Here is a 25,590-nt window from a genome sequence, read left to right on the forward strand (position 1 = left end):
ATCCAAGGAAGTCTCTACTTGAAGAGAGTCAGACAAGGCGTTGAACCAATAAGATGCCGCACTAGTCACGGTGGAAATACAAACTGCAGGTTGCTATTGGAGACCTTGGTGAACATAAATATTTTTTCAAATAAGCCTGCAGCTTCTATTCCATCGGATCCTTTACACAGCAGCCATCCTCAACAGGAATAGTTGTTCTCTTAGCCAGAGTGGAAATGGCCCCTTCAACTTTTGGTACAGTATACCATGGGTCTTTAATGGAGTCCTCGACAGGAAACATTTTCTTAAAAATGGGATACAGGGAAAAAGAAATCTCTGGTTTCTCCCATTCCTGTGAGATAATCTCCCTAGCACGGTCCGGCAAAGGAAAAACCTCTGAAGTTAAAGGTTCATCATAGAAACTATTAAGTTTACTAGATTTCTTTGGAGTGACAACGACAAGGGTATCGGAATAATCTAAAGTAGCTAAAACCTCCTTAAACAATACACAAAAGTGTTCAAGCTTAAATTTAAAGGATACCACCTCAGTCTCAGAAGAAGAAATTATACTGTCCGAATCTGAGATTTCCCCCTCAGAAAGTCCTGATGTATCTTCCTCATCAGACTTATGAGAAAGGGCAACTTGGAAAGCAGAATTGAGGACAGGCGCCTTACTTTCTGAATTTCTAGATTTCCTCTTGCTTTTTCCCTGTAATCTGGGAATGGCAGCTAATGCCACAGATACTGCTGAAGATACCTGGGCAGCAATTTCTGCTTTTAAATAAACTCCACTAGTAGTTATAGAGGTACTGCAGGGCACTGCATGTGATGCCATTGAGGCTTGGGACATAGCAGGAGAAAGCTGAGATATTATTTTAACAGCATCATCCTGAGAGACATTAGGCTAAAAAATGTTACCTTTATTTTGCAAGGTTTTCTTGACACATGAAGAAAAAAATTGCATAGGAGCTGCAATTTGTGCATCTAAACATAATAAGCATGAATTCATGAGAACAGGCTCTTGCTCCATATCAGACATGTTGTGAAACAGTAAATAAACTTGTACAGATAAGATTCAAAGATTTTAAAATTCAATTAAAAGTCAAGTAACAAATTCACTTTAAATTTTATCCCAAATTAGGATCGATCCCTAGCTAAAATTATGTGAGAAAAGTTAAGAAAAAGCATTTAATAAACATCAAATAAACTTCTAAAATACCCCTTAGGCAACCCCACACCTCAATTACTGAGGTGCCTTACCAATTAAGACCGGATCACCCAGAAATGGAGAAAAACAACTTTATCCTCAGAAACATTATGAAGTAAAGCCGGTCATGTGACCACAACTGCCACGCTAAAATTACTGCTGCAACACAGAGAGGCACTAAAAACAGCTTCCTGGTACACTGAATACCAGAAATAACTGTTTTTTCAAACCGGACAGTTTAAAATGTTGCATTGGTTTATTTTAAAGCAAAGGGGAAATGAATAAGCTGCTGAAATAGAAAATTCAGCCTTACTTTCAGTTTAAACTTGTATTGTTTTATCAAGTAGATATGTGTCAGAAAATAAAGTCTAATTAAAAAAAAAAAGGGTAAAATGTTTTTAAGAGTTTAAATGTTAGTGTCACACATGCTACAGTGCCGGCTTCATGCCCCAGTGTAACCCATACAACAGGATTATCTATGTCTCAATAAAAAAACAGTGCATTTTAATTTGTTAAGTGCATGGTCTCCCAACTGGAAGAAAAAGCACTTACCTGCTCTGCTGTTCAGCATGTAGACAGTTACAAGGTATGAGAAGACACAGTTTTTCACAGAGAACTTTGAAAAAGAAAGAACAGAGTAGCTTTCTAAACTAGGGCAGCAATTTTTAGGAAAACTCAGTAAGCAGTGGCATAGCATGGGAGGGGCACAGGGGTGGTTGTCCCGGGTGCATAATTCTTATGGGCGCAAAAATTTAAAAGAAGCCAGCAGTTTTTGTTTCTTTTTTAAATTAAAATTACAACAATATATTTTTTTTATCTCCTTTGGGTTTTGTACTGTCTGGGGAGAAGAGGAGGGGGGGGGGTCGGTTGGGGCCCTCTCACATCACTTGTGTGGCCAGTGGTGGTGGGTGATAGATTACCCTGTTGTGGCTCCTGCTTAGCTCCACCTACCCATGCACCGGCCATGCTACGCACACTTATGCAATTTTAACTGCGCAATACTTTCGAGGTTGCACAAAGACAGTAGCCAGTATAGCAGCGTGTGGCCATGTGTTGAACTGGAGCAGCAGGAGCCTAGGAATAAGTAGTCAGGCAAAAGAAGGAGCCTCAGCCGCCAGAATCCGGATCATCATCTCTGACTCTGGAGTGAGTGAGAACTCACTCATTAATCCCAAAAGTCCCAACGGTGAGAGGAGTGCAACAGAGAGTGCACTGTGCAAGTAACATGCAGGCAGCGTGTGTCGTGTAGAGGGGGGTGATAGGTGTACTGAGTATACGTTTCTGGTTTATTCCACACAGTACCAGTTGCTACATAGCAAACACTTCAGAGCAGCAGGGATCTTAAAGTACCGGTAACATGCAGGCCGCCGCATGACAGTTTAGAAAATTTATTCAGGGACTGGGGCAGCTCAATGATCAAGCCTTTATAATCATTTTTTGGTAGTAGTCTTATGGGCTGTAGGTAAGTGCAGGAAGCAGTAGTGACTTTATATAGTTTAACTTTTTAGCCTTTTCCAGGAATGCTTGTGCATTTATAACATGTAGTAGATTACACTCATTCTTGCATAGCTCCACAACAATTTTGGGTCTGGCAGCATATGGGTTGGATAAATATTATCTTAAGTACAAATATGAGATCACCTGCGCTAGTATACACTATAAAAGTTCCCTAAACCTCCCTTTGTTGATATAGGAAATCTCACCTCCTCTATGAGCGCTTCCATCACTATATTCATTCCATAGATCCTTTTTTTGGTCACGGAGGTCAGATTTACTTAATCTATATATCTATATAAACACGCATCTCTCTGCTAGGGCCGCTCTATCACAACTCTTGTTGGTTCTGGAGGAGCATCTTTTTTTAAAAAGGTACTAGTGGTATAGTGAACAAATGGGCTAAGCAATCAAAACATGTATTACATAATATACACATTAAAATACAATCAGGAAAAATGAAAAATGAATAAATTAATAGTCAGTGCTAATGGGTTATGGGGCGCAATACTTGCCTTGCCCTGGAAGCTGACAACCCACGCTACGCCACTGTCAGTAAGTACTTCTTTATAAGTCCCTAACTGCTTTAAATCCACCACTACCCGACTGCAAATAATGACGTGGAATACGGCTATACCCCAAAACTTGCTTGTAGATTAAATCAAATTTTTTCTTCAGACACCTGAACTTCACCTCCTCCATGCACCGAAGGCAAAGAGAATGACTGGGGGTTGTGGGTAAGGGAGTGATACAGTTTAACTGTGTTGCTCTTTGCCTCCTCCTGCTGGCCAGGAGGGATATTTCCAACAGTAATTACTCAAGCCGTGGACTCCCCATATCGTAGGAAATAAATAAAGATCAGCATTTTTAATAAACAAAAAAAAACTGCAGGGGTGTGGGCTGTTAGAAATAAAAATGCACTGAAAGTACCTTTACATTGCAGTCAATGGGGGACAGGGTTTTCACTTTTAATATATACAATATGTATATGCTTTTATACATATATATGTATTTATTGCTGCCCAACGCTGTTACAAATTGCCCGCTGCACTGCGCTAAGTGCTTTGCCGTGTCTGACGGCATAAGAATGAGGCTCCCACTAGACCGCTAGACTTCCAGGCAATGCGAACGCGAGGCAAGCAAAATCATTTTACTTTCAACTTGTAATACGAGCGCTACCCGATGTGCACAAAAGCTAACTTCTAGCGGAGTTAGCGCATGAGCAGGAGCGTTAAATACCAATCCACTTGTAATCTTGCCCCTAATGTACAAGATGTCATGTACTGAGCAATTTACCCAACTATTGATGTTAAAGGGACAGGAAATACAAAATTTGTCTTACATTATTCAAATAAAGCATACAATTTAAAAAAAAACATTTTAATTTACTTTATTGTCTAATTTGCTTGGTTATCTTTGTATCCTTGTTGAAAAGCATACCTAGGTAAGCTCAGGAGCAGGGAGATAGCTGTTAATTGGTGACTGCAAATAAATACCTGTTATCATTGGCACACTGATGTGTTTAAGGGACATAAAACCCAAAAATTATCTTTCATGATTTAGATAGAGAATACAATTTAAAAAAGGTTTCCAATTTAATTCTATTATCAAATGTGCTTTGTTATTTTGTTATTCTTTGTTGCAGTGACGCGCCGTCACAGGAGGCAGGGGAGGCAGAGCCTCCCCTGTCAAATGAGAAGAAATTTTTTTTAATTAATTAAACAATAAATTTAAAATAATGTGGTCTAATTTTGAGTGATGTATTGCATAGATGTAGTAATGACATGTACACACACCACTGCACCGCCCCCTCCACAAGTCCGCCCACCCGCCAGCCAATGCTGAGCTGTACTTTGCCAGCACACTGTATGATTCATTCCATGGCATGTTGCGCAATGAAGGAGAGGCAGGGAGTCGCTTCTGCTGCCTCTTCATTGCGCAACATGGCTATGTTGGCTGATATTAATAAACAATGAAAACCAGCGCCACCCAGTGGTGCTTCTTCGCCGGCCCATATGCTCCCATTAGAGGCGGACAGCTCTCCAGCCGCTGAGCCACCTCTATGTTTTGGAGCCAATCAGTGAGTGAACTGTGTGAGGGAAGAGTCACGTGACTGACTGAGACGGCAGCAAGAGAGAGCAATAGTAGGACTCAGGAGCTCCAGCATCCTCTCTGTTCTCAGGACTGTGTAAACTGTTTTGAGGCTGTCGCATCAAATCATGTTTGGAGAACATCACCAGAGAGGTACATATTACATGATTAAAATATGAGAAGGGGCCAGGGGCTCTAAAACACACAAAGCCTTAGCACACTAAGCACAGTATAGTAGTGATTGAGAAATGAGGGAAAACGGCAGAGCTGTTATATTACAGTGTCACACGTGGGAAGCTATTAATCTTTCCCTCGATAGAGCTGCATTTACAACCCCTTCTCAGGGAAGAGCTTGTTGTCATCCTCCTGCTGCTGTTTAGTGCTATGTAAGGAATGTGCCCTGTTACTGTGCTATGTAGGATACTCTGACCTGTGCTTTCTCACATAATAATCATTGTATCTCTACTTGGAAAGCTGCATGTATTTAGGGAATGCACTGCTGTTTTCATCATCTGCTCCTCTGTGTCTGACTCTGCAATCACAAAGTATAACTGCTGCTAAATCTGGGGTACATTTCTCTTGCTCTGTGTTGTTATTACATATCTTTGTCCTGTCCCTAACCTCTGATCTCTGGTTGTGGGGATATTTTTTCTTTTACAAATCCTGGATTCAGAAACAAATCTCTCTGCTTTCTAATTTCTGACATTTCTTAGATTGTCTTTGCATTGTACTGGTAAGTGCATCTCTTGCATGTAATCAATGTATCTTATTTATTATGCACTTACTTATAAATCATATAGACAAAATACTTTCTTTGTTATCAATTACTAGTTAACCTCTTTGATGCCTGTGGATTTTAATGAACACTGCTTATCAATGGAATGCAGCAGCTCTGGCACCTTGTAAATTAAAGGGACAGTATACTGTAAAATAGTTTTTCCCTTAATGTGTTTACAATTGCTTTTTTTACCAACTGCAGAGTAAAAAATGTATGAAAATTAGCTTTTTAAGGCTTATTTCTGTATATTAAAGCTCTGATTTTGTGTTTTGAAGCCACAGCCTAATAAAATGGGTTGAGCTTGTAGGTATAATCAGATCTCATTACTGTATCACATTGTGCACATATACCTGCTTCTTTATCTTATATCTGTCCTTAAAACAATCACCAATACTTTGAGAGAACAATGGAAAATCAACATTTTATTACCTTATCTCTGCTATATCCGACTGGGAGTGTAATTTCTTCTGCTGGCTGTGTTTACAAAGCTTATCTATAGCTGGTACGCGCGGCCACAAACTTTCAGAATAGGTGGGGATACCACATGCTAAATCAACTATTTCAAATGCCAATACAGTATAAGGGTAAAGGAGCTACTTGTAAACAATTTAATACACTCCAGCAGGTAAAGTGGATCATTGGGAACAAATTAAAGGGGAGAAATTTTTTGAGTAAACTGTCCCTTTAAGTGCAATCTGCCTGCCCTAAACAGTTATTGTGTACTAGATCTCATATTACATTTCCACATGTCAGTTTGCAACACACACAGCACATTACTAATGCACGCAGTTGACATTTAAAGAAGATTTGTCTTCCCATTGTGCCTGGGTCATTCATGTACTTTCTGGGGGAATAGAATGTATTTGCAGATTTGTAGCTCTGGTTCTTATTGGAAATATAGAGGGAAAATTTAAAAATATTACAGTGTAAATATCACCATGGCATGGCCACAGGTCACAGCAATATTGTCAGCACAGAAATGTAGCTGGCAATATTGCTGCTGATTATGGATTGCAAAACCTCTCTTGGCCTAAAAATAACCACAACTCTATTCTATAACCCCAAATATTTTTCTATTTCCAGGAGTTATGAGTACTGGATTTGCATATGTAGTAAGTGTCACACAGGTGACAACCGTGCATGAACAGCCATATTCCTTATTTTGTATTTACAAATTGCATTAAACACAATACTTTTTTTTATATAAATATAAATATTAAATGTAATTAAGCACATGGCTTTTTATACAAACTGTGTATGCATTTGTAAGCTTAGTCTACTAGTCTGTTTAAGTCAGTGAGTCAAGTGAACTTAGTGAAGAGTGCTCAGTGGTACTAGTAGGGCTTCATCTTTTACTATATATTGAATTATTCCTGTGTTTGTTTTTTAAAACTCCCATCCTTTCTCTATCCCTGCATGGGGCAGAACACAACACTTGATATGTACAGAAAGTGTGTGTGACTGTCTGTCTGTGTGTGTGGGTATGTCTGTGTGTCTGGGTCTGTGTGTGTTTGGGGGTCTGTGTGTGGGTCTGTCCCTGTGTGTGTGTGTGTGTGTTTGTGTGTGTGTGTGTGTCTGTGTTTGTGTGACTGTGTGTGGGTCTGTGTGTGTGTGTGGGTTTGTCTCTGTGTGTGTTTAGGGGGGTCTGTGTGTATGGGTCTGTCCCTGTATGTGTCTGTCTGTGTGGGTTTGTCTATGTGTGTGATTGTGTGTGTGTGTCGGTTTGTCTGTGTGTGTCTGTTTGGGGTGCCTGTGTGTGTGTGTGTGTGTGTGGGTGGGTTGTCTTTGTGTGTGTGGGGCTCTGTCTGAGTGTGTGTTTCTGTCTGTCTCTGTGTGTGTGTGTCTGTCTGTGTGTGTGTGTCTGTCTGTGTGTGTGTGAATCTGTGTTTGTCCAGTACTTGTGTTATGTGCTATTTCCCATAATGCTCAGCCACCATTTTAGCTGGCTGAGCATCATGGAAAATGTAGTTTAAAAACCTCTGGAGGGCCACAATTGATGACCCCTGTGCTGTAGGTTAACATAACTAACTCTTTTCAGGTGCAAAATAAAATACTTGTTGGTGCCATAAATTTAGAGATATGTATGTATATATATATATATATATATATATATATATGTGTGTGTGTGATTTTTGTGCATATCACTGCCAGTGCCTCACCTGCCTCTGACCTCACTGCACGTCACTGCTTTGTTGAAGAGATATCTAGATAGGTAGTGTGCATGTCTGGAGCACTGCATGATTGTTGCAAACTGCTGCCATATTGTGCTGCAGACACGTGTACACTCCTGAAATTCTTGCTTTTCAACAAAGAATAACAAGAAAACAAAGAAAATTTAGTAATAAAAGTAAAATGGAAAGTTGTTTAAAATTTTATGTTCTAACAAAATCATAAAATAAAAACGTGGGGTTTTATGTCCCTTTAAGATTGCTCCTTCAATAAAGAAACCAAGAGAATGAGGCAAAATTGAAAATAGAAATAAATTGGATAGTGGTTTAAAATTGTATTCTCTATGTGAAGCATGGCAATTTTTTTCATGTCCCTTTTAGAGTGCCCACTTACTATTCTGGGGCCGATTTATCATCTTCGGCGGACATGATCAGTTGTAGCAGATTCATTTCCGCCCTACTTCGATAAATGCCGACAGCATACGTTGTAGGCATTTATCATTGCACAAGCATTTCTTTTGAAATGCTTGTGAAATGCTGCCCCCGGCACATTCGCGGCCAATCGGCCTCTAGCAGGGGGTATCAATCAATGTTTGCTGTCTGCTGCCTCAGCGGTAGCGGACGAGTTAAGGAGCAGCAGTCTTAAGACAGGTGCATTGGGGCCGATTGACGCTTCGATAAATCAGCCCCTATGTGAGAAATACAGATATAGCAAAGCTCAATGAAGTTAAAACACAATCTCCCCTTTACAGTGCCCCTCACATCTACAAAGCTAGGCTATTGTACAGATTTCAAATATTTTTTTTTCAATTTTATTCAATTTACTTACATTTTCACAATCGGTTTTATTTACAGGTTCACAGGATCGCTTTGTAACAGTGGTGTAAATGTTTCCTTGTAATTTTATACAACTGTATGACGTGCAATTGTCACCTTTTGGAGACCAGGTTTGACCAACCTTAAGAAAAAAGAAAAAAAAAAGAAAAGATCAATAAGACAAATAATTGTGAGGTAAAGAAGGTGAATTCCTGATTAAATATTTGGATGCTTAAAAGACTTTCCATTAAATTACTATTTTGCTACTGTTTAAAGCATAAACTCATTTACAAAACTTTTGTTTTATGATGATAAGAAAGGATTATTGAAAGTATTTTGTTCAAAAATTTAAATGAACATGAAGCAAAAGATGTTTTTAGTTGGAGATCAGTTGCTCACTTCCTGATTGGAACAGTCCCAAAACAGAACGTGTTGTTTTTTTGGGTTTTTTTTAATCTATTTATTAATCTTTTTCATTAAAAAGTAATTTTGTGTTTGTTGCATGTAAAAAAAGTAAATTCTAAAATGTATTACAGTTTTTTTTCTTTTCTTTTAATAAAAATGGAACTTCTTGTAATGATTGTTGAGTGTGTGACTATCCACCATAGCCAATGAGCTTCTATATCACTAAATAGTATTGAATAACCACCATGCACTTAAAGTGATGGTAAACGTTCCCCTTTTTAAATTCCGATTCAGTATGTTAGTAATATTTTAGATGAAGTTTAATTAATCAGTTAAAACAAAGAAGCGCTATAACTTACTTTTTAAATATAGTTTAAAAATAAACACTTGTGAGCGTGCCTAAAAAATCTGTATTTAAAATATTAAAAACTAACAAATCTATGGGCTTCATGTAAGAAGTAGCAAGAGCTGCTCCGGAGCCCTTGTGGGGCAGGTTTGCATAGGCCTCTGAGGTGGCAAGGGAAAACCACTGAGAGCTAGCTCACTCTCAGTGATTGACAGCCCCTTCAGTCGCACGATTGGTTGCCCGAATGAAGGGACGGGTATTACACACTCAGATGAGTGTGTAATGATACATACAGGCAAGCGGAACAACAGATCCACTGCCCATGTGTAGCGAAGGCGGGCGGACAGCTTCGCGAGTTGAGAAGCTGCCCGCCCGCCAGTTAGTAAATGGAGCCCTATATGTTTGAATAATATATATCTATCAGTATAAATTGAATAAGGCGGTAATTTAGGAGCAGCTGTCTTTATTAAAAAACACACACATTTGCACAAACTGAATCATCCAGTGCTTAACCCAAACAAAGGAAAAAACAGAGATACAGTACTAAATGAAGCCTTGAATAATATAATAAGACTTAACTCTAATCGTCTTCACATAGCTGAAAATGTATTTTACATACAAATGCATATCATACATAAAAGTGGTAAAAAAAAAAATACTTGCACTTGAGTTTGATAAAAACGTGTCCATCCAAAACGAGCAATAGGCAGGACATACGCAAGGAGCCGGCCAGCTTATACACACACTTCTCACTACGTGTTTCAAGGTTCACGCCTCTTTATCAGGTATGTGAAAAGTCAAATGCCCCGCACTCTGCCGCCCACTTCAAATGTCAATTTTTCTGTGAGCTAAAGGTCTGAATCTCAAATCAGCGCTAAAGCTACAACAAAAGTGCCATATGGGGAGAGCACTGATTGGAGATCAATTCAAACTATTAGCTCACAGAAAAATTGAATTATTAAGTGGGTGGCAGAACGTGGGTTACTGAATTGCATATCTATATTAAATATTAAGTTATAGCGCATCTTCATTACAACTGATGAATTAAACTCCATCTAAAATCTCACTAACATTTTGGATCATTAGGCTGTTTTCTATACTGTACATTTTATGGTTTTAAATCTAACATCAATTCACCTTCTCAACCGCCAAACTTTAGGATTCTAAAGCTAAAGGATTTGATACAAATCACTAATTGAAAATTAAAAGACTTTACATTTTAATTTAACATTTTAAACCAAGGGCAAAACTACAGGGGGTGCAGAGGACGCAATTACGACTGGGCCCCAAAGGGTGGGGGCACAGCTTTAAAAAAAGATATATATTTTTTTTACAATAAAAAACATTGACCTGCCACTGCCTGCACTGATATCATGTGAGTGTGACATGATGCTTCACTAGTGTCTCTGACTACAGGGGTTAGTGTTTCTGTTTTACCCATTGGTGTTTTTATGTGTGTGTCTATGTATGTGACTGTGCGTGTATTTATGCATGTGTGTGTGTGTGTGTGTTTGTGGAACCAGCAAATTACAGGTGTGATAGGGGCTCTAAAAGAACCCCACAAACATCTTCCTAGTGCTTAGTTAAGACAGGCGATCACCCTTAACACAGTGATCACCTGTGAATTAGAGATGTATATGACTTCTCATTGAAAAGTAGAGGGATATATAGGGGCTACACTTCCATAGGAATAAATCCTAATATGTTTGATCCCTGTTTGTCATAGTGTGCTCCTGTATCCTTGGGAGGTAAGTGAACATACATTTGAAAGAAGAGATTCTCTAGATCAAATAGGGGAAAGATATGATCACTGTTAGACCCCCATTTCCTCAGCTATACATTAATGTTCTCTATTTTTTTAGAGGCTATATTTTACCATCTCCCATCTTTCAAATGAGGAGAATATAGGTATCGGAAGATTCACCATCCACTTATACCACTATCAATGTGAAAGTTCCTAAGCCCCAAGACAGTTCCCCATTCCGGAGGCGTCAGTAATGGAATGTTACAGGTAGTCAGGAGGGGTCATTGCAGTACACTGAGGAGCAACCCCAAAACGGCACGTTTTTATGGCTCATCTTTTTATGCAGAATACAACATATCATCTTTTCTCTTTCAATTAATGTTATATTACTTTTTAATATACACAATATTTTTTTTTTTTTTAGAGTTTAATGTCTCTATTAAATTGCTTTGCAATTGGCAGTTTCCATTGTTTTTCATTACTTGCATATCAAATGCAGTATCACAGTACCTCTATAACTGTAGTTACTCCATCCATGGTTATCGCACATGAAGTTTGGACACATTTACCACAGCATTCTCCAGTAACTAATAGGTACTCCTCACCCTAGTAAATAAAAACAAATGCAAGCATGTGGTTACTAAAGAACAGCAATAGAATACCATAACATTCAGTTATAAAGGAATATCTGGGAAATATTTTGAAAAATAAATTGTGTATCCTTTGAAGTTAAAAAGGGCAAATTAATGGGAGCAAATTGGGAGGGGGTATCAGTATAAGTGTACAGTTTCAATAGAGATGAACATACATGTAAATCTATCTATAGTGTGGATTTTTGTATTACTGGTCTTTGTACCTAATGGAACCCGGAGATCATTGTTCAGATAAAAGCATTTTTTCTTCAATTTTGATTTTCTGCATTATTATTTTAAGGTTATGAAATTGTTAATGTTCTGTTCTTAAACTATATGTGCTTATGTGAGTGTTTGTTCTAGACAGATATCCCGAGTAACAAATACCACAGATACGGCTAATATAAAATGGGAAGTTGCTGGGTACAATTTAAAACCATGTGATAGCTAAGATTAGGACCCTATTCTAACCGATATCTATTATATTGTAACTATCTATCAATCTATCTATATATATATATATGCTATCTCTGTCTATTTAATCTATCTATCTATGTATCTATCTATACTATCTATGATATTTCTCTCTATTTATCTATTAGTGAACTATGCAAAGTGATATGCAATTTTTTGTCAAGGTTTTTAAAATCAAAGCAATTTTTTTTATTTAACATGATGCCTATTGAGATTTTTTACATCAATAACAAATGCAGAGATTTACAAGAATCCAAATGGACATAGTCAATAAATAGACAAAGATGTTAGAAATAAAAATCAAACAAGCTCTCTGCATTAATATATGGAACATGCCTATAAATATCTCAAGGCACTAAATAAGTGTCTAGTCTGCATATTAGCATACAATGTGTAAATAGATCACAAAGAGGAAAAAAGGGGAGGTAAAGAGGGGGGAGATAAGAAAAGAGAAGGATGAAGGGAGTAGTTGGTAAACCTTGCCCCATACACTAAAAATCCAGAGTGTATATACAAAATATTACAAGATCTTATGCCCCTCCAAGAATGGTGACCTATTTAGGTTTATGGGCCTGATGTTGTAAGCATTGTCACAATAGCGCTATGTAAAGTTATCAGTGTCAAAATTGAGATTAACAGTGAAATCTTATAAAGGTCCAAAATCAGTGTTTGAAGGCAGTCTCTCCAAGTGTACCTATCTCTAAACATTATTTCCAACAGGTCAGAGAGTACAAACAAAATAATTGAATGTAACTTGAAAGGGACTAGGTGCCATAGGTTAATACCTTATCACACAGTATATAAAGGGTTACACAATGCATAGATGTTTTAGTGGTTGTTCTGGCCTTATACCATTTCACTTTATTTTAAGAGCAATCTATAGTGGTTCGATAAAGGTTTTACAAGCTGACACTTGAATCTCCATCTTGATTCTCAAGGTGAGAAAGGCCTAGCTTGATCCCCAAGAAATTCCCATTCGCAAAGGAAAGCACTGAAATAAAATAAGTCTCAACGCAATGTGTGAGAAAGGGAAATAGGTTAAAAGATTATCTTGTGTGTCATTAGGAAACCACTATAATAAAAATCTCACACTTTACTGAAGTTTGTGTTCTCCCATGGCCATTTGTTAAATGCCGGTAAAAAATACATTAAGTCACCAAGGGAATGGACCGGTAGGGGTGTAAGGCTACTAAAAGAAAATGTCTAAGCGTAAACCACTGCTCCCAGCATCCTCATGTTGGAACAATGGCAACAGGAATACAGAAAAAATTGTGAGGGGAAGGCTGCAACAGAACTTGAAGGTTTATGTTCACAGGGACAGACGTCTGCTCCAGCTTCCTCTTCCTAGAGGTGTCAAGGTTCAAGCCATATCCATCCTGTGGCATGTGAAAGCATCAACAGTTTACAGTAAAATCTAACATTAAGCAAGCCAATGCCACCCATATCAAATGTAGTCTGCAAAATAGAGCTTTCACACTGCATACTTTACTGTTTCAAACATAGCGACTGAAGAAGACCTGGGATCTATTAATAATAGAAGGAGGAATATTGAAAGGCAAATGTAAAGAAATGTGAGCCTCATTAAAAGCATAATATTTTCAGACACCACATGTCACCTCAGGCTACCTATGGGAAGCAAGGAAAGTTAGAACCTCCTGAAGGAGGATGTCATAATTTTCTTTTATAACAAGATCCTGTATATGAGAGCTCTCTCAGACAACTTAAAGATGTACTGTCTCTTTTGAGACTGAAGGGCCAAGTTGAAAATGTAACCGTGTAATTTGAAAGTCTTCGAAACCAAAAAAAAAAAAAAAAGATCATACAATGCAGGTAAAGAGGATTCAGACTAAGTCCGAAAGGATTCTGGCTCAGTCAAAAAGAGAGTTAGGTCATCCACAAAGAGTGTGAGCTTTTGGTGTGTGTCACATAGTAAAAAACATGGTATCTGTACATTATGCCTAATTGCCTCTGCTGGAGGTTCAATGCTAAGGACAAATAGTGAGGATATCAGGTAACCCTGTAGCACATTGTTACAAATTGAAAAAGAAGGGGGTAAAAGCTTACTACTCTCACTCTTGCAGTAGGTGTCAAGTACAGAGCACTAATCCCAAAAACCTCAAGAACTGTGAACATATAATCTCACATTATCCTGAAAAATCCTTTTCTGCATCCATTGACATGGCAAGGAGGGGAGGCCTACATTCTAGACATATAGAAATATGTTCAATTGATGATGAAATGTATTTGTATCCTGTCTCTACAAAAGGAATCCAACTTGGACAAGATTGATCACAGGTAGAAGAAGAAATCCTATCTGCAATGAGATTTACTTTAGCGTAAAACTTCCCATAAAAGTTTATTAGCGATATTGAGTGCTAACTCTAGCAAAATGTTGAGTCCTTACCCTCTTTATGTATAGTAAGAACTCTTGCCTCAAGAAACTGAATCAAGAAAGAGTCCTCTAAAAAATATCAAATTGAATAGGTGAAAGAGTACCAGAGCCAAGAGCTTGAAAAAGAACAATAAAAAAGTGCATTGAACACATCCAGACCAAGAGGTTTATGACATAGCAACATTGACAATAATCAAGGTCATTTTGATCCATCAGATCTGCTTTTAGAATATTATTTTATTTTAATTTGATTTATCAATTAAAACCACTCAACTGGCAATATTCCAGTCTGTCAGAAGAACTTTGTATAGTGGTTTTACATGTCTAAAACTTAACATCTTTCTTTGCACGTGTCAGAAGTAGCGTGCTTATCACAGGTTGAAAGCAAACTCTTCAGGATATAGTGAGTGTGTGTACATATGTATATATGTGTATATGTATTTACAGACATATATTCACATATAAACACATATATTTATAGGTATACATATATAGACATATGTATAAGGGCATTGGAGACCCTTTGCAGTTAAATAGCTGAAAACACGTAAAAGCATATGTATAAATGGTGAAAAAGCCCAGGCGCCTACCAAACGGAGGCAGGTACTAACACACACTAATATAAATATGAAATCTAAAATCTAAAATTTATTACATATATACGAAATAAAATAAAATAGATACACCAGTATTTCATGGATCCATGATGGCTAACAATGAATATGCAAATCAAGGTGCAAATATATATATATATATATAAAAAACAATGCAAGATATTAAAAACAATACAAATGATATAAAAACATGCAGATGCAATAGTAGACTCTCTGAATATATTGTACAATGTATGGATTGAATAACAATGATATGTTGGTTAACAATGATGAGAAAAGTTGATGTAAAAAAAATTAATAAAATTTGATGAGAAAAATTTTTACATAATTTTTTTTTTTTTTACATAAATGTTTTTTTCATAATTTTTTTTTTTTTTTTATATCAACTTTTCTCATCATTGTTAACCAACATATCATTGTTATTCAATCCATACATTGTACAATATATTCAGAGAGTCTACTATTGCATCTGCATGTTTTTATATCATTTGTATTGTTTTTAATATCTTGCATTGTTTTTTATATATATATATTTGCACCTTGATTTGCATATTCATTGTTAGCCATCATGGATCCATGAAATACTGGTGTATCTATTTTATTTTATTTCGTATATATGTAATAAATTGTATATTTTCACCATTTAGTCTGCTCCCTAGGTGCCTGCTAGGTGCACCTCTCCCTAGGCCACAGGTACTCAGTAGGCGCTTTTTCCACCTTTCATTCTTAAAAGCATATGTATGCAATATTCAGATTAAATAAAGTGTTCAACTATGTGTTCAATATAAATATTTCACATTCCAATGTTCTTCACATAAGATAATATGTTCTAAGTATTAATAAATAGATATTCCTATATATATATATATATATATATATATATATATATATATATATATATATATATATACTGTATATCTATCTATCTATCTATCTATCTCTCTCTCTATATATATATATATATATATATGTGTGTGTGTAAAGATATAATTTTCATCTAAAAACCACCACATATATATAGAAATATTTATTTATACATATTTTTCTATGGAGAGAACATTGGAATGTGAAATTTTAAAATGTCATGCCGGGTTTAATCTACTTTTCACTTTCCATTGAAGTATATGGGGAATACGTTAATGCAACCTTGATTTTCAGAGTTCGGCTTTTTTGGGCATGTCAGGTTAACGCTTTTTTTATTTTTTTAGCTTGTAATATACACACTACCCGACTTGTGCAAAAAGTCAACGTCTAGTTAAAGTTAACGTGCGAGCTGGAGCGCAACATACTCACTCACAATCTAGCCCAAAATAGGGCCCATAGTCTTTATAAAATTGTTGTAAACAGGTTATATATTGGCTGAAAACTGACTTTCATGAAAACTTACAGGTGCACAGCTCCTCGAATCCACAACTTCACAGGTCTTTTTGGACACAACGGTTGAAAACTGCCCTTGTGAGATGATGCAACTATAGGTTGTGCATGGGTCATAAAATGGTTGCCAGGAGTCCCCTGCCTTAAAAAAAAATAAAACAAAAAATATCTTACAGAATTGTCTGTTTATCAATATAATTCACTTACCAATACCTAAGAAACACATAGCTCTTCTGTTCTCAATAGTTTGTGACCTTATTTATAAATGGCAAAAATGACTTTTTCTTTTTAAAAAAGTACTTCAGGATGTTATTTGTTATTGCACTAAGAATGTAGATTTCTAGTTGCTTTGATTATTACTATTTCATCTGCTCTTAAAGTGAATGTAAATTTTGATGCTAAAGTGCCCGGTTTTTAAAAATCTGATTAAAAACAGGGGCACTTTAATTCATCAAAATTTACATTTCACTCCTGTTGAGAAAAAAAACTTACCTTTTAATCTTCACAGCAGCTCCAGCTTCCTCCACCCATTTAAAAAGCTTCTTTCTGGGTCTAAAATGAGGAATCCGGCTTCCTCCAATCGCGGCATTGAATCAGACACTGATTCCCCCGGGGGGAAGCTGTGATTGGAGGATGACCTATCCATCATTTCTGACATCAGAAATGGCTTGCAATGACTGGAGGAAGATGGAGCTGCTGTGAAGATTAAAAGGTAAGTTTTTTTCACAACAGGAGTGAAATGTAAATTTTGATGAATTAAAGTGCCCCTGTTTTTAATCAAATTTTTAAAAACCGGGCACTTAAGCATCAAAATTTGCATTCACTTTAAGTGAATGAGTTATTTTAGGCAGTGTACTACAATTTGCATAATGTGTGTGCATGTTTTTTTACTATGTATATATATATATATATAACGTATACATTATATATATATACTGTATATAAAAGTTTCCCTTTAATTTACTATTTTCCTTTAACATCTTCTCTTCTATCCATGTTGTTCCACAGTGTATTTAACTTCTGCCTTAAAAAATGATTTGAAGTGTACTTAACATAGCCTTAATGATGCTTCATATCTGTAAAAAGCAAACCAGAAAATATATCACATGAACATCTCTATGTAAAAAGAAAGATAGTTTGCCTAAAATTTCCTCAGTAGCCACATTCCATCATTAACAAACTTTGAGCAGCCAATCAGAAAGCTAGTACCAGGAATTTCAAAGGAGCATTGGCACAGTCACTTTATTTCAGTTTATGGAAGCTTACTATGATATCTCACAAGATTTCAGTGAAATCCCATGAGATCCCAGCACTGATGGAGCTGATTTACTTTTTTCCTCCCATGCAGATGACAGGAAAAGCGTAGGTCGGGATCATAAAGAGCTTACTCTGGTGAGATGAAGACATTTTGTCCAGGTGATATTGTCTAGTCAGCTTTTTACAGTTATGCTGCATCACTATTGTAGTGCTTTAGCATATGGGTATTATGTCCCTTTAAAGTCCATTTATGCTGAAGCTCTCTTTAACAGCCATGGGGTTGAAATGTTAAATACATATGTTCTGTTAGTATTAGTGAACCAAGCATAACTGAATTGGATTAAATTGGCTCTTAATGGGAACAAATATAAGTGGACAAGATACCAGAAGTAGCTTCTCTTCCCCAGTGACTGATACAACTTTGCAACCTTTTGGGACACATGTTCCACAACACTGACCGTCGGGGACTTTGTATTCTTCACCCTAAAGGAAAATAAGAAATGTGTCAAGTTTCACTTAAAGGTGAGAAAGTAGAAAGATTAGAATCCTACACTTAAAACCAAAAAATGAATGTAGCCGATTGAGAAAGTCCCTTTAAGGCTGGGCTACTGTAGAATGTTACAAGCATAAGAGTGACCCTGTTTTAGATATTTATCATATTGTAATGGACAAGAGTATCAACTGAAATTTCCTTTAGGATGAATGTTTCTGTTTAAAAAATATATTGAAAGTTTTAATACTTTGGTGGTTCTTTTGAAATGACAGGAGACCATAGATACCTGTGGTGGTTTTTATTGTCTTACAAATTAAGCTGTCCCACATCCTGTTGGATTGCCATGGTTTGGAAGGTGTGGTTGGCTACCTCCTGTCATAATTTTAAGGGACTGTATAAGCAACACCCATGGCCAACTGTGGCTCCACACACAGTCTGCCTGCGACCACGTCTAAAAAAATTCAGGTGAGCTTTTTTTAACCTCCCCCATTTCAATCAATTAAAGAGACAGTCTAGTCAAAATTAAACTTGCATGATTCAGATAGGGCATGAAATATTAAACAATTTACTTTTATCTTTAAATTTGCATTGTTCTCTTGGTGATATTTTTGAAAAGCTCAAACTCATTTCTAAACACAAAATCGCCTCTTAGCGCAGAACATTTTGAAAGTTTTTCACAGTTAGACAGTACTAGTTCATGTGTGTCATATAGATAAAATTGTGCTCACTCCCATGGAGTTATTTAGGAGTCTACACTGATTGGATAAAAACTGCATGCCTGTCAAAAGCACTGAGATAAGGGGCAGTCTGCTAAGGCTTAGATACAAGGTAATCACAGAGGTAAAACATATATTAATATAACAGTGTTGGTTATGCAAAACTGGGGAATGGGTACTAAATGGATTATCTATCTTTTTAAACCATAACAATTCTGGTGTAGACTGTCCCTTTAAGGTCTGATATGAAGCGCATATTAAAAGGATATGAAATCCATAATATTTATTTCATGAGTCACACAGAGTGTACAATTTAAAAAAAAAAAATCTTTACAATTTACTTCTACAATCAAACTTAATGTATTCCCCTGGTTATGCTTAGGAGCATGCACATTTATGGGGCACTATAAGGCTTTTTTGCAAAACTGCAGCCATATAATGCTTCAGACCTATGCACACTTCCTATTTAGGTATGCTTGTCAACAAAGAATACCATGAAAATTAATACAATTTATTTTTTTTAAAATATACTGTATATGCTCTGTTTGAAACATGAAAGAAAAATGTTAAGCTTCATGTCCCTTTAAGAGGGCAGTGAAACACAGGGTATAGATACCAACTTTAAAAAAACAACAACTTTTGAATGAATTATGTGTATGTTTCTTTAATCTCCTTTTCTGCAGCCATTTAGGGGGAGGAGCATATTAAAATTAGTTGCTGCACTGATCTAAGCAATTACTGAGTAGCATAGAGCAGGGGAAGATAATCTTCAATATGTAATAATTTTCTCCATATGCAAAGGCCATTAATTGACTGCTAATTCAAAAGTAAAGTATAAAATATACAGTTACGCAAATCACTTTTAATCCCTTAAAAGGGATAGGAAAGTTAAAATAAAACTTGCATGATTCAGATAGAGCGTGTAATTTTAACACATGTTTAAATGATTTTCTTTTATTTTCAAATGTGCTTTGTTCTCTTGGTATCCCTTGTTGAAAAAGAACACACTCATATCTTACACTAGTGGGAGCTAGTTGTTGATTGGTGCCTGCACACATTTGTGTCTTGTGATTGGCTAACTAGATGCGTTCAGCTAGTTGCCAGTAGTGTGATGCTGTTCCTTTAGCAAAGGATAACAAGATAATGAAGCAAGTTGTTTAAAATTGTATGCTCTATACAAATCATGAAAGAAAATGTGGGGGTTTCCTGCCGCTTTAAATAGTCAAGTAGTTTTAAAAGTCTTTTTGTACAGATAATACTTTTAACATTGCTTTAATTTAAAATAGAAAAATCAGTCTAAAGTGGGGAAAAGTTTTGCTGCAGTAAAAAGAACACAATTGAAAAATATGTAGCTCATAAGTCATAAAAAAATTAATTCTTAACAAATACCTACTAATTCCAATTTAAGGAGTAATAGTTTTAGAGAATTTCTCCATTATAATTATGTTCACTTTTTTATATTTGTAAAATTATATTTTTAACCCTTTGAGGGTTTTTTTTTATTTTATATTTTTAAAAATATATATTTTTTTACTTTTTTTTTTTATTTCAGTTCACTCACACTGTTGGAAAGGTTAGGCGATTACCTTTCCAACGGTGGGTCTTGGGGATCTGTAGCTGCTTAGATGCCTGAGATACAGGCATCTAAGCAGCATGCCCCCTACTCCTATATTTAACAATTGTTAATGTTAAATAAAGTTGTGAGGTGACTTAATCACGTCATTGCGCGTGACGTCACCACGCGTAACGTGAAACCCCGGCGATGCCTGTCACTATGCAGGCCCGATCACAGGGGTAGGAGCCGATCTGAGCCGTCATTAGCACTCAAGGGATATATATATGAACAACTTTGTATTTTATAAAACATGTTTAATGTCTGACAAACACGTTAATGGTAATATAATTATGAGTGTGATAATATAAATGGTTTTAAAGAAAAGTACTTACAAATGGACAGACTGTATTGCATATGATTAACTGACAATCAACCTTTTTCAGTCTGGTTTCAGGATCCAGCTTAAATGTGCATCTGCACTTGTAACAGGGACCTTTCAATGAAGGAACTGGGGAACCAGGCTGTAAATATGAAATAGAAAAAAAGTTTGGGAAAAAGCACATAAATAAATCATAGCTAGTTGACAATTAATTAAAAGTATTTAAGTAAAATATACAAAATACACATACACACACAACATAGCAAAATTTGTCATTGTGGAACGTTTACAGTCAATAGGTTCCCTAATAAAGTCCCACCCAAATCTACTTCTCTACACCATACCTATCTCCTTTCTTGCTAACCCATGTCACTAACTGTCTTTCTAAAATCTCTTCTTGGATGTCCTCTCTGATCACTATCTCCTACTTTCCTCCTCTCTTGTTACCTCCTCACATTCTCATTTACAGGACTTCTCCAGACTGACTCCTATCTTGTTGAACTCTTTGCCTCACTTCACAAGACTCTCCCCTAGTTTTGTAAGCTTCAAGCACTCCCTATAGATTCTACTATTCAGGGATGCATACAACCTACACTAACCTCTCCTAATACCAGTTCCTCTCCTCCATTACTTGAACCCCCTTAACATGTAAGCCTAAGAGCCCAGCTGTTTGTAGATCACCTTCTTAAGAGCTGACTACAACAGTGTGACTCCTGGCACGGCCCTGTACCCATTTGATCCATACAAATGTGACCTTGTATGCCGCCTATGTTTATAGCGTTGCAGAATCTGTTGGCACTCTACAAATAGCCGATAATAATAATAATACTTTTTAAAAAAAATCATTTATTTATGATCAACAAAACATACATTAACATGACTTCATAGTCCATTATAACACAAACAAAAAAAAAGTAATACAGAAAGTAACATAATTGAGATATATAGCGAGAAACAACCATACATATGATGACATTCCTTTCGGTTAAGCATCTTAATGACAATAATGAGAGTATCTCCGCTAATGCTATGTATCCAGTACTTTATATATTTAATAAATGACAGTATTTGTAGAAATTAAATGTTAATAGATATATTGATTTACGTATTGTGTATATCATGTTGAGTTTTTTTTTATTTTCCATAAAAACAAAAACTAATAAAATAAAATAGTAAAAAAAAGCCAATAGAATGTGAGCCCAAGCCTATTGGCTGATTGGATCAGCGAATAGGATTTTTTCTACCTTAATTCCGATTGGCTGATAGAATTCTATCAGCCAATCGGAATTGAAGGGACGCCATCTTGGATGATGTCACTTAAAGGTACCGTCATTTAGTGTTAGTTGTCGGAAGAAGAGGATGCTCCGCGTCGGATGTCTTGAAGATGGACCCGCTCCGCTCCGGATGTATGAAGATAGAAGATGCCTCCTGGATGAAGACTTCTGCCCGTCTGGAGGACCACTTCTTCCCGGATAGGATGAAGAGTTCGGACCGTCTGGAAGACCACTTCTGCCCGGTTGGGTGAAGACGTCTCAAGGTAGGGTGATGTTCAAGGGGGTAGTGTTAGGTTTTATTAAGGGGGGATTGGGTGGGTTTTAGAGTAGGGTTGGGTGTGTGGGTGGTGGGTTGTAATGTTGGGGGGGTATTGTCTTTTTATTTTTTACAAGTAAAAGAGCTGTTTACTTTGGGGCAATGCCCCGCAAAAAGCCCTTTTAAGGGCTATTTGTAATTTAGTATAGGGTGGGGATTTTTATTATTTTGGGGGGCTTTTTATTTTATTAGGGGGATTAGATTAGGTGTAATTAGTTTTTAAAAATTGTAATTATTGTATTTTTTCTGTAATTTAGTGTTTGTTTTTTTCGTAATTTAGTTTATTTAATTTAATTGTAATTAATTGTAGTTAATTTAGGTAATTTATTTAATGATAGTATAGTGTTAGGTGTTATTGTAACTTAGGTTAGGATTTATTTTACAGGTATATTTGTATTTATTTTAACAAATTAAGTTATTAAATAGTTAATAACTATGTAATAAGTATTCTACCTAGTTACAATAAATACTAAGTTTCCTGTAAAATAAAAATAAACCCTAAGATAGATACAATGTAACTATTAGTTATATTGTAGCTATCTTAGGATTTATTTTATCGGTAAGTATTTAGTTTTAAGTAGAAATAATTTAGTTAATTGTAGTAATTTTATTTAGATTATTTTAAATTATATTTAAGTAAAGGGGGTGTTAGGGTTAGACAGGTTTAGGGGGTAATACATTTAATATAGTTGCAGCAACGTTTGGGGCGGCAGATTAGGGGTTAATAAATGTAGGTAGGTGTCGGCGATGTTAGGGATGGCAGATTAGGGGTTAATAAAATGTAACTAGTGTTTGCGGTGCGGGAGTGCGGCGGTTTAGGGGTTAATATATTTATTTAAGTGGCGGCAATGTCCGGTCGACAGATTAGGGGTTAAAAAATGTATTTAAATATTTGCGATGGGGGGGCCTCGGTTTAGGGGTTAATAGGTAGTTTATGGGTGTTAGTGTATTTTTTAACACTTTAGTTAAGAGTTTTATGTTACGTCGTTAGCCCATAAAACTCTTAGCTACTGACTTTTAAATGCGGTAGGAGTCTTGACAGGAAAGGGTCTACCGCTCACTTTTTCCAAGACTCGTCATACCGGCATTAGGCAAATCCCATTAAAAAGATAGGATACACAATTTACGTAAGTGAATTTGCGGTATGCTCGAGTCGTGGAAAATAAGTGAGCGGTACACCTGTACCTGCCAGACTCGTAATACCAGCGGGCGTTAAAAAGCAACGTTGGGACCTCTCAACGCTGCTTTTTAAGGCTAACGCAAGACTCGTAATCTAGGCGACTGTTAATAAATAATTATAAAATAAAATAGTAAATAAATAATTAAAGAAACAATCACCTATCCTTGAAAATAATGCCCTACATATACCTAAAAAAGGGATGCAATCAGTAGTAACCCCTGCTTGTACCTTCTAAAAAGAACATAGTTAGAAGCTAATTGGAACATCAGTCTTACATAGCTGCCAGTCACTATCCAATGCCAATTATGTGTCAATCAAACGGCTCAGGAGTTGCAATGTTTATGGTTCGAGAGATGGGCTTTGCAAGGGTTAAACACATAAGATAGATACGATAGATTTCAAGATGAGCGATACTGATTGCATGTGTTTTGCTGCAAGCAGTAGCATTCCCCACCAAGACTACAAGTGTCCCTACAAGTAGTCTCTACTACATTTAACTCTGACTTTCAGCCCCTTAATCTCAATAAACACCTACACTATCATTATCTTAATCATGATAGCCCCCTAGCCTCCAAAACTGATCAATGTTCCTATTGGTTGATTTGAAAATGTAAATGATATAAATGGCTTTCATCCTATTGGCTAGTTTTACCTATTGTTTGGTTTGAAAAATGTTTAAATGAAAATTGGGGAATTTTAATGGTTGGGAGTTTTATATATGGTGTCGTTTTGTTTCATTAGGGAATTTTAGAGGTTGAAGGAGAATTGCAATGGGAGTATGGCAGTTTATAGGGTATAGTGGAAAGGGTTTTTTACTGCTTATGGGGTATTACTGGTGGGTAGTTTAATGTGTTTGGGACATGGTGGTTTAGTGATTAATATCAGGAAAATTACTTTGCATTTTGGTCTGGAGTGCTTAACAGTTGGAAAATATTTTTTTCATTGGGGTATGGATTGGTTAATAGTTGGAAAATTATTTTGCTTTTGGGTCTGGTGTATTAAGTCTGATGGCAAGATACATTTTTGCAATGGAGTTATGATTTAGGGGATGTCAATAGTGGGGGGGCTTTAATTTGGGTATATACAATATACACCAATTCTCATATAACTGCATGTAATTGAAACTACTATAAAGAAGAACATGCACAAATGCTGATCTAAAAATCAAGTATAAAACCTTTTACAAAACATACTTAGAAGCTCCCAATTTAGCACTATTGAAGAGGTATGGCTGGTATACCCACTGAAATGGGCTTGGTAAGCAGGAAGAATAGACACCCCCCTTCCCTGCATATGAAAAGACTCATTAGACAAACAAGAGCAAGTAGAAATCTGTAGACATCAGTATACATATAAAACATTGGGGCTTGGTTAGGAGTCTGAAAATATGCACGTTATTTAAAAATAAACTAATCTAAATGGATCATCAACAAAGCATTTATGCAAATAAAAATCTAGTGTACAATATCCCTAAGGGACTAAAGGTATAATTCTACCCTGGAATTCTAGATTTTTAGGGGTTAATAGTGGGGGATTTTAATAGTTAGGCTGATTGTGGTTAAGGGTAAATTGCAATGGGGTTCTGGCAGTTTAGGGCTTAATAGTAGATTTTTTTTTTCAATAAAGATTATTGCAGTCAGAGGGTAATTACTTGAGGGATCTTCCAGTTAAGGGGTTAATAGAAGTTAGGGTTTTTTAGTTTTAAGGGGGTTTTAGTGGATGAAGATTTATCCAGTGGGGTTTATGGTGTTTTTGAGGCTACTTTAGATGGTGGTCTGATGTCTTAGTGGTTAATAGTTGTTAGGGGTGTAGTATGGGGGGCACTTTTCTGTTTTTTTTGTTTTTTTTTTAGCCAACTATGCATTGTTCTACAGCAAACAAATTTATTTACATTGCTGCAGTGTAC

The sequence above is a fragment of the Bombina bombina genome, chromosome 7 (assembly GCF_027579735.1).
Source record: "Bombina bombina isolate aBomBom1 chromosome 7, aBomBom1.pri, whole genome shotgun sequence".
Lineage (NCBI taxonomy): Eukaryota > Metazoa > Chordata > Amphibia > Anura > Bombinatoridae > Bombina > Bombina bombina.